This window comes from Gossypium hirsutum, chromosome D02 (genome assembly GCF_007990345.1).
Source record: "Gossypium hirsutum isolate 1008001.06 chromosome D02, Gossypium_hirsutum_v2.1, whole genome shotgun sequence".
NCBI classification, from domain to species: Eukaryota; Viridiplantae; Streptophyta; class Magnoliopsida; order Malvales; family Malvaceae; genus Gossypium; species Gossypium hirsutum.
The window spans coordinates 3,536,717-3,551,495 of NC_053438.1; the positions used below are offsets into that span (position 1 = coordinate 3,536,717).

General features: G+C 36.3%; 1 protein-coding gene and 1 long non-coding RNA gene across 4 annotated transcripts in view; one reads left to right on the forward strand and one right to left on the reverse strand.

The window, feature by feature from the left end:
- Positions 1-11,146, forward strand: part of LOC121214429 (uncharacterized) — a 92,144-nt gene extending 80,998 nt beyond the window's left edge. The window contains exon 2 of the long non-coding RNA XR_005910036.1: positions 10,764-11,146. This is a non-coding gene — a long non-coding RNA (uncharacterized lncRNA). The remainder of the gene's footprint in view (positions 1-10,763) is intronic.
- The window catches only part of LOC107943934 (receptor like protein 21), a 184,041-nt gene that overhangs the window by 64,187 nt on the left and 105,075 nt on the right, over positions 1-14,779 (reverse strand). The window lies entirely within an intron of this gene.

The window sequence follows — 14,779 nt, forward strand, 5'->3', positions numbered from 1 at the left end:
CTCGATGGAATCGCAGAATTACAGCCCATCAGCCGTAAGGTGATACCGGACAATGATTCCCTTCAAAACAGTACTGGATCCAATAAATATAAAAAGAAGAGAAGAAAAAGGAGGGAGAACGAGATACTCTATGAGTAAAATAGAGGGACTTGGAAGGATAAAACCATCTTACAATTGCCTATTGGGGAGGCCTTGGATCCATTCTGCAGGAGCTGTACCATCGTCACTTCACCAAAAGTTAAAGCTGGTGATAGAGGGTAGATTGGTGACTATAGGTGCAGAAGAAGACATCATTGCATCAGTCACCGATGATATGCCATACATAGAGGCTGATAGTGAAGCAATAGAATGTTCATTCCGATCATTGGAATTCGTAAATGCCACATTTGTCATCGAGATGAGCAAAATCCCAGAGCCTAAGATATCCAAAGCTACGTCAATGAGCTTACAGCTAACGATGGGAAATGGAGCATTGCCTGGAAGAGGATTGGGAAAATACCTCCAGGGAAGGGTTGGAGTACCGATCCTAGTTAACAAACAGGACCGTTATGGTTTGGGATATAAGCCTAATGCGAGGGAAAGGAGGAAAGAGATGGAGAAAAAGAAGAAAAGAGAAGAGCACATTTGGGCGGGATAGAAGTCAAGTGGGGACCGATGACCTTTCCCCATATATCTAAGACTTTTGTTTCAAGGGAATTGTCTACCCTGAAGAGAAGGATGAGGTTACAGAAGGAAGGATTGAGAGGTTGGACATCAATGCCATATCCGCGGAAGAAAGGGTGGAAAGGAATTTATCAGGCATTCGTCCTTGCGAACCTGGAAGTGTTTTGAATAACTGGACTGCAGAAGAGATCCCTGTAACATTTAGAACTAATTCAGAGTAATATTCAGAACACTTGTTGCCCTAAGCCTGGGGGTGATAAGAATCTTTTGTAAAAGGCACATGTCCAAAATCTAATTTCAGTGAAAACTTATCATTCAGTTTCATCTTGAGCAAATATTCTTTCATTCTTTTCATTCCCTTTATAATCATAGTATGCATACAAGTATTCTTAGATTCTTTTATTTGGGCCTCCATTTGTTCCAATAACAGGTCTTCAGATATCAACGAGATGAGCGACTCTGTTACTAATTCAGAGTCTCTATTTGAGCAAGACATGAGTATAGATAATCCTCAAGATTTTGAAGGTGACCAAGACAGCGTTTTATCTCCGGATTTGTTAAGAATGATGGAAGAAGAAGAAAAACAAATTCTACCCTATAAGGAATCAGTAGAAGTCGTGATCTTAGAAGAGGGTAGAGAGGTAAAAGTTGGCGCTTGCATTGCCAAGGAAACAAGGCGAGACCTTGTTAAGTTGCTTCAAGAATTTAAAGATGTCTTCGCATGGTCCTACCAAGATATGCCAGGTTTAAGTACTGATATTGTGGTGCACCGATTGCCTATAAAGGAAGAATGCAAACCAGTCCAACAAAAGCTTCGAAGGATGAGGCCTGATGTCTTGCTAAAAATAAAGGAAGAAGTCAAGAAGCAATTCGATGCTGGTTTCTTACAGGTGGTCAAATACTCAGAATGGGTAGCCAATATAGTCCCTGTTCCTAAGAAAGATGGGAAGGTACGAATGTGTGTGGACTACAGAGACTTGAACAAAGCCAGCCCAAAAGATAATTTCCCACTGCCTCATATCGATACCATGGTAGACAACACGGCCGGATACTCACTGTTCTCTTTCATGGATGGTTTCTCCGGGTACAACCAAATTAAGATGCTTTCTGAAGACAGGGAAAAGACCACATTCATAACGATGTGGGGGGACGTTTTGTTATAAAGTGATGCCTTTTGGATTGAAAAATGCGGGAGCAACATATCAGAGAGCCATAGTAGCATTATTCCATGATATGATGCATAAAGAGATAGAAGTTTATGTTGATGACATGATCGCAAAATCCAGAACAGAAAAGGAACACGTGCAAGTTCTGAGAAAACTGTTTCTGAGGTTAAGGAAGTTCCAGCTAAAACTTAACCCAGCCAAGTGTACTTTCGGGGCTAGATCAGGAAAACTGCTAGGATTCTTAGTCAGCGAAAAGGGAATTGAAATTGACCCAGACAAAGTTAAGGCCATACAAGAATTACCTCCGCCAAGTACTCAAAAAGAAGTGCGGGGTTTCCTAGGAAGACTGAATTACATCGCTCGATTCATTTCACAATTAACTGAGAAATGTGACCCCATATTCCGCCTTCTTAGGAAACACAATCCAGGTGTATGGGATGAGGAGTGCCAGGAAACTTTCGAAAGAGTTAAACATTACTTGTCCAACGCCCCAGTACTGGTGCCACCTTGCCCTGACAAACCACTGATACTATACTTGGCAGTATTTGAGAATTCCATGGGGTGCGTGCTCGGCCAACATGATGAGTCAGGACGAAAAGAAAGAGCGATCTATTATCTCAGTAAGAAGTTCACTGAATGCAAATGAGATATTCGGCAATTGAAAAATTATGTTGCGCATTGGTTTGGACTACTCGGAGATTGAGACAATACATGTTGTACCATACGACTTGGTTAATCTCAAAGTTAGACCCTCTGAAATACATGATGGAGTCAACTGCTCTAAACGGAAGGATGGCCCGATGGCAAATTCTACTATCTGAATTTGACATAACCTATGTGAATCAAAAGGCTGTAAAAGGGAGCGCGATAGCAGATTTTCTAGCAAGTAGAGCCCTGGACGATTATGAGCCTTTGAACTTTGACTTCCCAAATGAGGATCTGATGTATGTGGCAACTACTGAAACGAGCACACAAGAAGGCAATACTTGGAAATTAAATTTTGACGGAGCCTCAAATGCCATGGGCAACGGGATTGGGGCAGTCTTGGTATCTCCAAACGGTGATCATTATCCTTTCACCAGTAAACTAGATTTTGATTGCACAAATAACATGGCGGAATATGAAGCATGTATCATGGGAATCCGCGCGGCTATGGAACGCAAAATCAAGGTACTTGAGGTATATGGGGATTCAGCATTGGTAATTTATCAGCTCAAAGGCGAATGGGAAACAAGAGACCCTAAATTGATTAGTTACCGAAGGATAGTCCTAGAATTGATTGAGGAGTTTGACGACATCACTTTTTGTTATCTCCCACGAGACGAGAATCAGATGGCCGACGCTTTAGCTACATTGGCTTCCATGATCAAAGTAAATAGACCAGAGGATGTGAAGCCTATCCAAATGAGCATTTATGATGCTCCAGCCCACTGTTGTAATATTGACGAGGAAGAAGAAAAGGACGACAACCCTTGGTATCAGGACATATTGCGATACGTGAAAAATTGTGAATACCCGAACCAAGCAACTGAGAATGACAAGAGAATGTTGAGGAGGCTGGCCAATGGTTACGTCTTAGATGGGGAAATCCTGTACAAAAGAGGAAAAGATCAGGTGCTGTTAAGATGTGTAGACGCTGTGGAGGCCAAGCAGATCTTGGAAGAAGTCCATGATGGTATTTGTGGAACACACGCTAACGGTTTCACAATGGCCAGACAGATCATGAGATTTGGATATTATTGGTCTACCATGGAAGGAGACTGCATCAAGTATGCTAAGAAGTGCCATAAATGCCAGATTTACGGAGACAAAATTCATGTGCCTCCATCACCTCTTCACGTCATGACTTCCCCATGGCCTTTCTCCATGTGGGGCATGGACGTCATTGGGCCGATATCGCCAAAGGCTTCAAACGGACATCGTTTCATTTTTGTAGTGATTGACTACTTTACTAAGTGGGTAGAGGCTACTTCTTACGCCAACGTCACAAAGACAGCTGTCAGCAAGTTTTTAAAGAAGGAAATCATATGTCGGTATGGAATGCCTGAAAGGATCATATCAGACAACGCATTAAATTTGAATAATAGCACGATAGCAGAGGTTTGTAATCAATTCAAGATCAAGCACCACAACTCATCGCCATATCGTCCGAAGATGAATGGTGCGGTGGAGGCAGCCAATAAAAATATCAAAAAGATTGTGGGAAAAATGACTGAAACCTATAGAGATTGGCACGAGAAGTTGCCATTCGCCCTCTATGCTTATCGAACGTCCGTCAGGACTTCTACCGGGGCAACACCATTCTCTTTGGTTTATGGAATGGAGGCAGTGCTACCAATTGAGGTTGAAATTCCCTCTCTCCGAGTTTTTTCAGAACTAAAGTTAGACGAAGTAGAATGGGTCCAAGCCCGATATGATCAGCTGAACTTGATTGAAGAAAGGAGGTTAAGAGCTATCCGTCATGGTCAAATGTACCAGAAACGAATGATGCGAGCTTACAATAAGAGAGTTCGTCCTAGAAACTTCCATGAAGGGGACTTGGTACTGAAGAAGATCCTTCCCATACAAAAGGACTTCAGAGGAAAGTGGATGCCAAACTGGGAGGGACCTTATGTAGTAAAAAAGGCCTTTTCAGGAGGGGCATTAATTTTAACTGGGATGGATGGCAAAAGCTTGCCCAATCCTGTGAATTCGGATTCAGTGAAGAGGTACTTTGCCTAAAAAAAAAAAAAAAAAAAAAAAGGGGAGAGGCCAAGGCGAAAACCCGCAAAGGGCACCTTGAGACCAAAGGGGTTTTGAATTGAAAACCCAGGAATGGGCAATTCGAATTTTCGATCAAAGTTGAGGCATAGATAGTTTTGTCTTCTCCGAATTAACAAGAAGGAGAGATGCTACACCTTGGGGCATCAACAAAGTCTTTTAGGATTTCTAAACACAGAGTTTGTGCGGAGAAGCTCACGCTGCGATATCTGGGGCACCTTTTTTTTTATCTTATTTACATCTTAGCAAAATTTGCTATTTGTTCATTTAGAGCTCTGCTCTCAATAAATTCCATCTTATTCATTGTGATGATCTTTTTCATCATTTATCAGCAAAATTTGTTATCTTGATTGATTTGTTCATTTCGAGCTTTGCTCTTAGCAAAATTTTATTTTGTCCATTTTGATAATCTTTCAAGCATTCTTCTTTGAAATAACGATTAATGGATTGACAATACACATGCAGAAGGAGTTCTGCATATTACTCTGAAAGTTTCTAAATAACACGAGGACCTGAAACAGGACTGTTGTTTAGAGCTGACCGAACTTAAGGGTTAGAAGCATTGGAGGAAGAATAGTCCAAATTATATCTATTTCTTTAGGTTTTCTGTCAAAGGTACCGGCTGAACAAGAAGACATCAGTGATAGAACCTTGATGAACAATGAGGAATGACAACCTAAGCATTAAAAATGGATCATTCTCATGACATTCTACATACACATCTAGTTAGGAGCATTTGATCCATTCTGATCATGTCATCCTAAACACTAGGCATAAATAGGTCCATGAAATGGATTTTGCAGGTCATGTTCCCCAGAGAACAGATTAAAGAAACAAATCCTATACCCCTGAAGTTACAGTGGGATAGATTGAGATCGAAGAAAGCAGATCTTGTCTTCATGTATTGGCGTGAAGTAGATCGAAGATATCAGATCCTATCTTCCTATATTGGTAGGAAGTGGATCGAAGAGGCAGATCTTGTCTTCCCATATTGGTGGTGAAGTAGATCGAAGAAAGCAGATCTTGTCTTCATGTATTGGCGTGAAGTAGATCGAAGATATCAGATCCTATCTTCCTATATTGGTAGGAAGTGGATCGAAGATGCAGATCTTGTCTTCCCATATTGGTGGCGAAGTAGATCGAAGAAAGCAGATCTTGTCTTCATGCATTAGCGTGAAGTAGACCGAAGAAAGCAGATCTTGTCTTCATGTATTGGCGTGAAGTAGATCGAAGATATCAGATCCTATCTTCCTATATTGGTGGGAAGTGGATCGAAGATGCAGATCTTGTCTTCCCATATTGGTGGCGAAGTAGATTGCAGAAAGCAGATCTTGTCTTCATGTATCGGCGTGAAGTAGATCGAAGGTAGCAGATCCTATCTTCCTATATTGGTAGGAAGTGGATCGAAGATGCAGATCTTGTCTTCCCATATTGGTGGCGAAGTAGATTGCAGAAAGCAGATCTTGTCTTCATGTATCGGCGTGAAGTAGATCGAAGGTAGTAGATCCTATCTTCTATATTGGTAGGAAGTGGATCGAAGATGCAGATCTTGTCTTCCCATATTGGTGGCGAAGTAGATTGCAGAAAGCAGATCTTGTCTTCATGTATTGGCGTGAAGTAGATCAAAGGTAGCAGATCCGGTCTTCCTATATTGGTAGGAAGTGGATTGACGATGCAGATCTTGTCTTCCCATATTGGTGGCGAAGTAGATTGCAGAAAGCAGATCTTGTCTTCATGTATTGGCGTGAAGTAGATCAAAGGTAGCAGATCCGGTCTTCCTATATTGGTAGGAAGTGGATTGACGATGCAGATCTTGTCTTCCCATACTGGTGGCGAAGTAGATCGAAGAAAGCAGATCTTATCTTCATGTATTTGGCGTGAAGTAGATCGAAGATTACAGATCTTGCCTTCCGGTATTTGGCAGCGAAGAAGATCGAAGATGGCAGATTTTACCTCCCTGATTACAGTGGAGTACATTGAAGCTGGTAGTTCTATCTCCCTGGACAACAGTGGAATAGATCGAAGAAAACAACATTCAGTCTTATCTCCCTAAGCAGTAGTGGAGCAGACTAAAAACACAAATCTCATCCCCATAGAGTCATAGCAGAGTAGATTGAAGCTACAAGGCGTATCTGAAGTTGCAGTAGAGTGGATCGAAGCAACAAGACGTGGCAGGTTGGAATAAGGCTATTTGAAGAAGATGAGCACCAAAAAGTCAAGACTCGGCAAGACCGGGCAAAATTGGCCCTTTTGATGTCTTTGCTCTATTCTCGTTACACGAAAATGAGCAAAGAGGGGCAGCTGTATGAGCCCATTTTGCCCGGGCCTAGTGCAAAACAAAAACAAAATAAAAATAATAAACCCAAAAGTAACAGCCCATTTACAAACCCAAACTCTGACCCAAAATTCAAACCCAAACAAATCAAAATCCTAAAGCCCAAATGGCCCAAAATCTAAAACATTTTTCAGCAAAATTCAGCAGCAAACCCTAGCTGGCCGCCGCATGCCTCGCGTGGCCTCCTCGTCTGCCACGCCCAGCTCTCCATGCCACCATGTCGGCCACCTGCTCCTCCTCCACTACCAGCACCTCCATACCCTGCAAGATCAAGACAAAAAACAGGATAGAATAATAGAAAAAGGATGTAAAATGGGTTATAAAACCCGAAATGAAAAACGGAAACGGGGGGTTTTTTCTTTGGGGTTCTTCTTCTTTTTTTTGTTGGTTTTTTCGGCATTTGAATACAAAAAAAACAGAAGTTAGAGTTTAAAAAAAAATACATAGATCTCTGAGATAGCAAGCATTCGGAAAAAAGGAAAGGCAAACGGAAAAGGTTACTTTTTTTTCGATTTCTATATACATATCTATACATTTTTGAAGTTAATATAAACCTAAAATCTATATATTCTAAGACCAAGAACAAATAACAAAAAAAATAAAAAAAAATATTTTTTTCCCTTTTCCGGCCACCGCGTGCGGTGGCCGGCGCCGGCGCCGGCGAGCCTCCGGTGGCCGTCCGGTGACCGGCCCCTGGCCGGATTCCCCTCCCTTCTCTCTCCCTTCTCTCTTCCCTCTCTCTTTTTTTTTTCTTTCCCTCTCCCCAAATGATTTTTTTGGTTAGTTTAGGCCTTATATAGTCCTCCAAAACGACGTCGTTTTGGGGGCTACACTTAAGCCCCAAAACGACGTCGTTTTGGCCATGCCCGACCCATCCGACCCGACCCGCTAGAGGATCCGCGTGTTTTCATTTGAATGGGATATTTATGCGCGCAGTCCTTCCGCTTTTTGATGCTTCACAATTAAGTTTTTTATGGTTTTCAATTTGGCCCTATAATTTCTCGCGCTTTTCGATTTAGTCCCCGCCAATGTGCTGCGTTTTAAAGGAAAGGAATAATTGTTGTTTCGGTCCCCCAACGTTTCACGCGCGTACAATTAAGTCCCTTTTCTTTGTTTTCATTTCAAATTGGCCCCACAACTTTGTTTTTAATTCAATTTTAGTCCTTTTTTTGTTGATTTTATATCTTTATTAAATATCCTTGTTATTTTTATATTACCATTATTATTATTATGTATTAGTATATATTTTTATTATGTACGGGTATACCTATATATATTCTCATATTTAATTTTTTTATTTCACTTTATTTTAATATTTTATTAATGTTATGTTTGTTTCTTTTATATTCCATGTTATCGTTATTATTATTCTTATTATTTTTATTAGTTTATGCTTTGTTATATATTTATATATTTATAATACGTATATATACTTGATATATTTGTATATACCTCGGTAATATTATTACTAGTTTTCAATATACGCATATATTACCTAAATATTTTAGTATTATGTAAATATTTTAACATTATATTATATATGTATTTATATATTACGTATGTACATATACCTTTTAATATTATATTTTGTATTACGTAAATATTATTTTAAATACTGTATTGTATATATATATATGTCCTTAGTACCACGTTACATATATATTGTGTATATACTTGCTTTCTTACCCTTATTATATTCATTGTTAATACATTTATTTTTTTTATACATGTATACGTACCCTTTTTTTATAATATTATTTTTTACACATATATGTATATATTTATCTATGTTTTCATATTCTATAATATATATATTTCTTATTTTATGGCTTAAATTATATATGCATATATATTTTTACATAATTGTATTTATTGTCATCATTGTTATTTGGTGTTTGTTTATTTATTCGTGTACACTTGTGCTTTTTTTTAAATGTTAGTTCTATTTATTTATTTGTATGCCTTGTTTATGTAATCGCCTCGTCATTTCATTTTGCCTATTGCATTGTTGTTACTCACTTTACTTTGCTCACCTTGTCGTATTCGTTATTGTTTTGTCAAGCATTGACACTAAACACCAAAAGGAAAATTTTTCTAAATAAGACAATATTTCGCGTTTGGAAACTCGAGAAAACGTGCCCTAACGTGCTGGGTTTCGATTTCTCGTTTGACTAAATAGCCAAATATCCTCTTAAAGCTTCAAAGTATGGTTTCATTAAACTATAAGGTGATCTTGGTTTCGATGGTTTAGAGTATCGTGTCCTAACGTGCTGGATGTGATATTCCTCCGGAACAAGAGAATCTTATGTTTCAATTCACGATATCAGATTTTCTTTTAAGAATCGTATTTTTTTTAAACTCTTCAAATTTTTAATTTTCGACACTAAGACACTAATTAATCAACTAGGTACCAATTTTGGGCGTATCGAGGGTGCTAATCCTTCCTCGTGCGTAACCGGCTCCCGAACTCATTTTTCTGAATTTCGTAGACCAAAATCGTTGTTTTAATAAAATTAAATCATTTATTAAAAACAACCACTTTTTTGAGGTGACCCGATCACACCTCGTCAAAAAAGGATTGGTGGCGACTCCCGTTTTCATTCTTTTTTTTAAATCCAAGTCGACCCCGTTTTCATCCAAAAATGGTGTCAACAGTGATGAAGTCCCACCATGCATCTAGAAGGAGGTCCAGCACTCGAATCCCATTCCCCATAACTAAAAACTATGTCACTGTGACTTGGTCATATCTCCATATCCATGTTCGAAGTCGGACATGGGTAGTTAAAGAAAAATGAAGAGTTGATGCATGATAGACTAAGGACTAGTTAAAAAGTGCGTTTAGAAAAAAGTGTTTTTGAAATGTGGTGCGGAAAAGTGTGTTTGTTAGTTTTTAGTGTTGTTCATTGCTGCCAAAAATTGCGGTTGAAAGTTAAAATGTCTATTTTAGACATGATGGTAGAAAGTAGAAAATTAGTGATGTTATATGATATTTAAATAATTTAATATAATGATACATGAAATATAACTTTTAAAAGTAATTAATATAAATTATTTGTAAAATTGATGATGTATAAAATATTTTGAAAAAAATTAAATATAATAATAAATAAGATTTAACAATTTAATATAATAATATATAAAATATAAATTAATCTAAGAGTATTTTTATAATTTTCACTTCGAAATGCAAAAGCCAAAAGCAGTAGGTTTTTGACTACAAAGCTATGTGTTCTTCATCACTTCTGCAGTGGAAAAACACTTCTGCAGTGTAAAAACACTTTTAACCCAAAAAGGCTTTTTCACCACAGTAGAAATAGAAAAAGGAAGGACCAAACATTTTTTCTACCCTGTTTTTGTCTCCTCTTTGAAAATACTTTCCAAAAAGTTTTATTATTTTTTTTTCTGTTTACAATGCCTTAAATGCAAATTCCTTATAGAGTGCTTTCTTTTGATCCACTTGCATCATTGTAATAAGTTTGCATTGCCTTTTAACTTTCTATGTTGATTACCTTTTATTAAGTTTTCTGTTGGATCTTATGGTCAAATTCCTTTACATTATGTATGTTAATTTGCTTAGCCCTGATAAATGTTAGATATAGGGTTATCAGCTAATTAGGAAAGACTGTGATGATAGTCACACCATACATCCCAAAGCAAAGCTTTTTACATGTGTATGTAAGGTTGCTAAGCAAATCTGATGAGCCTTCACTGATGTTTTCAGGTTATGTTTATGTTCCTTTTCGGCAAAGAACATTATCGAGATCACAGTATTTTGATTGCCTTTTGCTTGTTATGTTATTCGTTCTGAAAAGCTTGCATAATCTTTACTGTGATTGCAGGATATAGAGCAACTTTTGAATTTCATCGGTGTAAAGAGTTTAGGACCACGGCATGTTCTAGCAAATTTGAAGGAGCTTCTAAGGTCTGTCCAGTCTTCAGAATATATAGATACCTGAATTAATTTTGATTTTGTAGGATCAACTATAATTAGCTACTTATTACAGTATGAATAGACAACCTGACCACCTTCACACACGACACATGTGCGGATTTTTTACCAATCCCATTTCATTAAAGAAAAAAAAAGAGCTTTAAAAAAGTATCACACTTTTTTGTTGTTTACAGAATCATAATGTTAATTAGAGTGGAATATTTCAGATTTCTGATGATGAGCATATTCTTGAGTATTGCAGTAAAAAAATGGGTGTGGAACTTATTTGAACTTTGAATGTATGTTTTGTTGGTGAGAAAATAAAGTTGATAAAGATTTGGTAAATAGAATAAAATACTATTTTTTATTAGAAAATATTTGGTACACTGCCAATCGAGTTATAATTATCATGACACAATATTAAGGGTAAGTAAAACATGTCATATTACAAATAATAAAATTATAATGACTCGAATATACGAACATGTCAAAATTTATGTACAAAGAATTATTAACATGTAAATGTATATTACGGTATGCAAAAATAAGATAATTGTTTGTTTTTTAAATTGAATTGTTATAACATATTATACAAAATACATTGTGAATTAAAGCATAATATGAACATGATATCAAAATATTAAATTTTTTTTAAAATTTGATGATACGATTAATTATGTAAAATATAACATGATACAAAATAACTTGAGAGGAAAAGAGGAATAAAGAATTGCATTGTTTGTGAGGTTTTAAAATATTCCAGTTTTAGATTCAATTCTGTAGTATGTTTGATTTAATTTTACATTAGATTTCCTTTTTAGTATGCACTAGTGAACGCTTGGCAGTTAATTTAATTTAATTTAATTTAAAGAGATATTGCATATACATAATAATGGATTATGATTTTATATTAAATTTCATAGAAGAAAAAACAAATAGATGGTTGAAAATGATAAAACCATAAGATAAAAGAGCTTTTATTCAAAATGCAAAAATCAACAAAATATTCATTATCGCTCAACTTAGCATAATTAAACATTTAGGTGTGGAAATCAAATCACAATTTGAGTAGCTAAACACATCGCTTGAAAATGTGATAAGTAAGAAAATTGCCCACATTTGAGTAGCGACAGGTGGTAATGCATTTCCCAACAAGAGAAAACCAAGCTCTTCGCCAGTATAGATTTATGTAAAGGACAACAAAAATTGTCAACAACACAACTACATAAGAAACCAAAAAGCTCACACAAAAATCATAAGTATCTATCAAACCATCTTCTCCTTTATCTTCTGATACAGTTGATATTGTTGATGGTGAATCGGTTTTGGAACAACTTTTATGCAGTATAGGTCCACAAAGAAAAGGGTTTCCTTCATAACTGTTTTCAATAAAGGTCCCAAATTGAGCTTTTGGTTCGGGAATACTACCTGACAAGTTGTTGTATGCCACACTGAAAACCTCCAAAGAGTTCAACTCTACCAACTGATTGGGGATTTCACCACTCAAGTTGTTGTAAGAAAGGTCCAAACTCTCAATTTGATGAAGTTTTGCAAATGACGAGGGTATAACTCCGGTCAACTTATTGTGTGAAAGGTTTAAAGAATGGATTTCACTCAAGTTCCCTAATTCTGGTGGGATATGACCAGTTAAGTTGTTGCAAGATAAATCAATCCCGGTCATATATGAAAGGATGTCGCCCTTGTACGAATAGAACCCACTTTTTGTTGTGAACTCTATTACTTCTTCTAAATAGCTTGTAGGATAGTAAGAATCCATTCCAAAATTTAGTGTTGTTTCATGCTCTTCTATAGATGGCCCATAGAACTCAATTTCTAGAATCTTGTTCGTTTGCATTGGAAGAGATAAATTTCCCAAACAAGAAGGTATAGGACCAGAAAACATATTTTGAGAAAGATCTATGATGCTTAAAGAATGCAACTTGCATAACTCAACAGGAACTTTACCATGAAAATGATTATATTTCAAGAGAAGAACACTCAAAGAAGAAAGCGTGTAAATCCATTTTGGAATACTACCTGTCAAATTGTTTCCTCTAAGATCTAAAGTCACTATTGAAGAGCTATTATAAAAAGCAAGTGATAGTGGGCCTCTCAGTCTATTCCCGTGGAGGTGGACATGCTCTATGTATGGTGGATTAAAACATGATGGTATAGAGCCAGATAAATTATTTTGAGAAAGATCCAAAAATTCCAACCTATTCAACTTGCAAAATTCCATTGGAATAGAACCTTCAAAACCATTGTTGGACAAATCTAATCTCCACAAAAATGATGCATTCCCTATCCATCTTGGGAGCTTTCCATGCAACTTGTTGTTACTGAGATCAATTTCGCTTAGTGAATTTGGAAACTCAAAAGTAGACACATCAACATTTGTCATCTCTCCTGAAAAATTGTTTCCATCCAAATATAAATTCCGCACCCCTTTTGCATTGAGAATCACAGGAACTACATTTCCACTGAGGTTGTTATTTGATAGTCTCAAAATGGTCAGTGAGCCTTTCGTGATCAACTCTTCTGGTACTTTTCCATACAAATGATTGTCTGATAGATCTAAAAATGATAAGTCCTTCATGCCACTTAAACAAAGTAGGATATTACCTTCAAAAGCATTCTTGGATAAGAATAACCGACTCAAATGTGGAAAAGTTGAACATATACCAGTTGGAATTTGACCTTGTAATTTGTTTTCAGATATGTCAATTGAAGATACATCAGAAATAAGAGCCGACGAAAGTGAGAGAGGACCTGTAAATGAATTACCCTTCAAGATGAGATCTTCTAACTTTGTGTTGTTTTCTAGCAACCAAGTTGGTACAGTTCCACTGAGATTGTTATGAGAAAGATCCACATATCTCAAGTCATATTGGTAGTAAAGGAAGGTAGGAAATTTACGACTGAGTTGTTGAGATGCTATGCACTTTGGCAATCTAATGACTTCCAATTGGAACTTTGGGATTGAGGTATAAAAGGAAGATTCCATTACCATCTTGTTTTCATTAATCGAAAGGGCTTTGAGGTTTGAAAGGTTTGCAAATGGTGCAAATGACAGCAGAATTTGAAAATGGTTTCTTGAAACATCTAACACACGAAGAGATGTCAAGTTACTAAAACAACGAGGAAGCATCCCCTCAAGTGCATTGTTGCTCACATCCAATACTTCAAGGTTCTTTAGATCACACCATCCTGAAAAATTTATAAATTCATGGAAGAAATTTTAATTAAATTTGGTCCTATTAAATAGAATAGGAGATATTATATTACAAAAGCTAGTAAAGAAATCAATTTGAGCCATAAAATTATTTACCTTGATTAGGTAAGGGACCAATAAGTCCACAATGATATAAAGACAATGTTTTAAGAGAAGCGAATACTCCAATGCTTTGCAAAATGTTGGTGTTGAGAGTAGAATAGTCAAGATATATTTCCTCCAAACTGCTCGACACATTTGAATCTAAGCAATGTCAAGAGGTATTAGATAACGGTATTATAGAAAGCCTCTACTAAGTAGAATGCTTTATTTTCTGTGAATGAAATGAAGTATATAAATATATATATATATTTTTATGAGTTAGATTATTCATGATTTATCTGAGATAAATTTTGATAGAGAGAAGATGTTGAAACTTTAATATAACTCTTCATCCATTTTATTAATTATACTATTTTTTTCTTTTTAGTATTTTCTTATATTATTTTTTAATATAAGTAATTAACTGATATAGCTAAGTTGTATAATTTTCAAACTCCAATCAACAACACTATAAATAATATTTATAAAATAAAACATGTCTACACTAAATGTATGTTTAAATTTCATAAAATTGAAGATATTTTTAAATTATTCAAAATTCACATGTCTACACTATAAATAATATTTATAAAATAAAACACGTCTACACT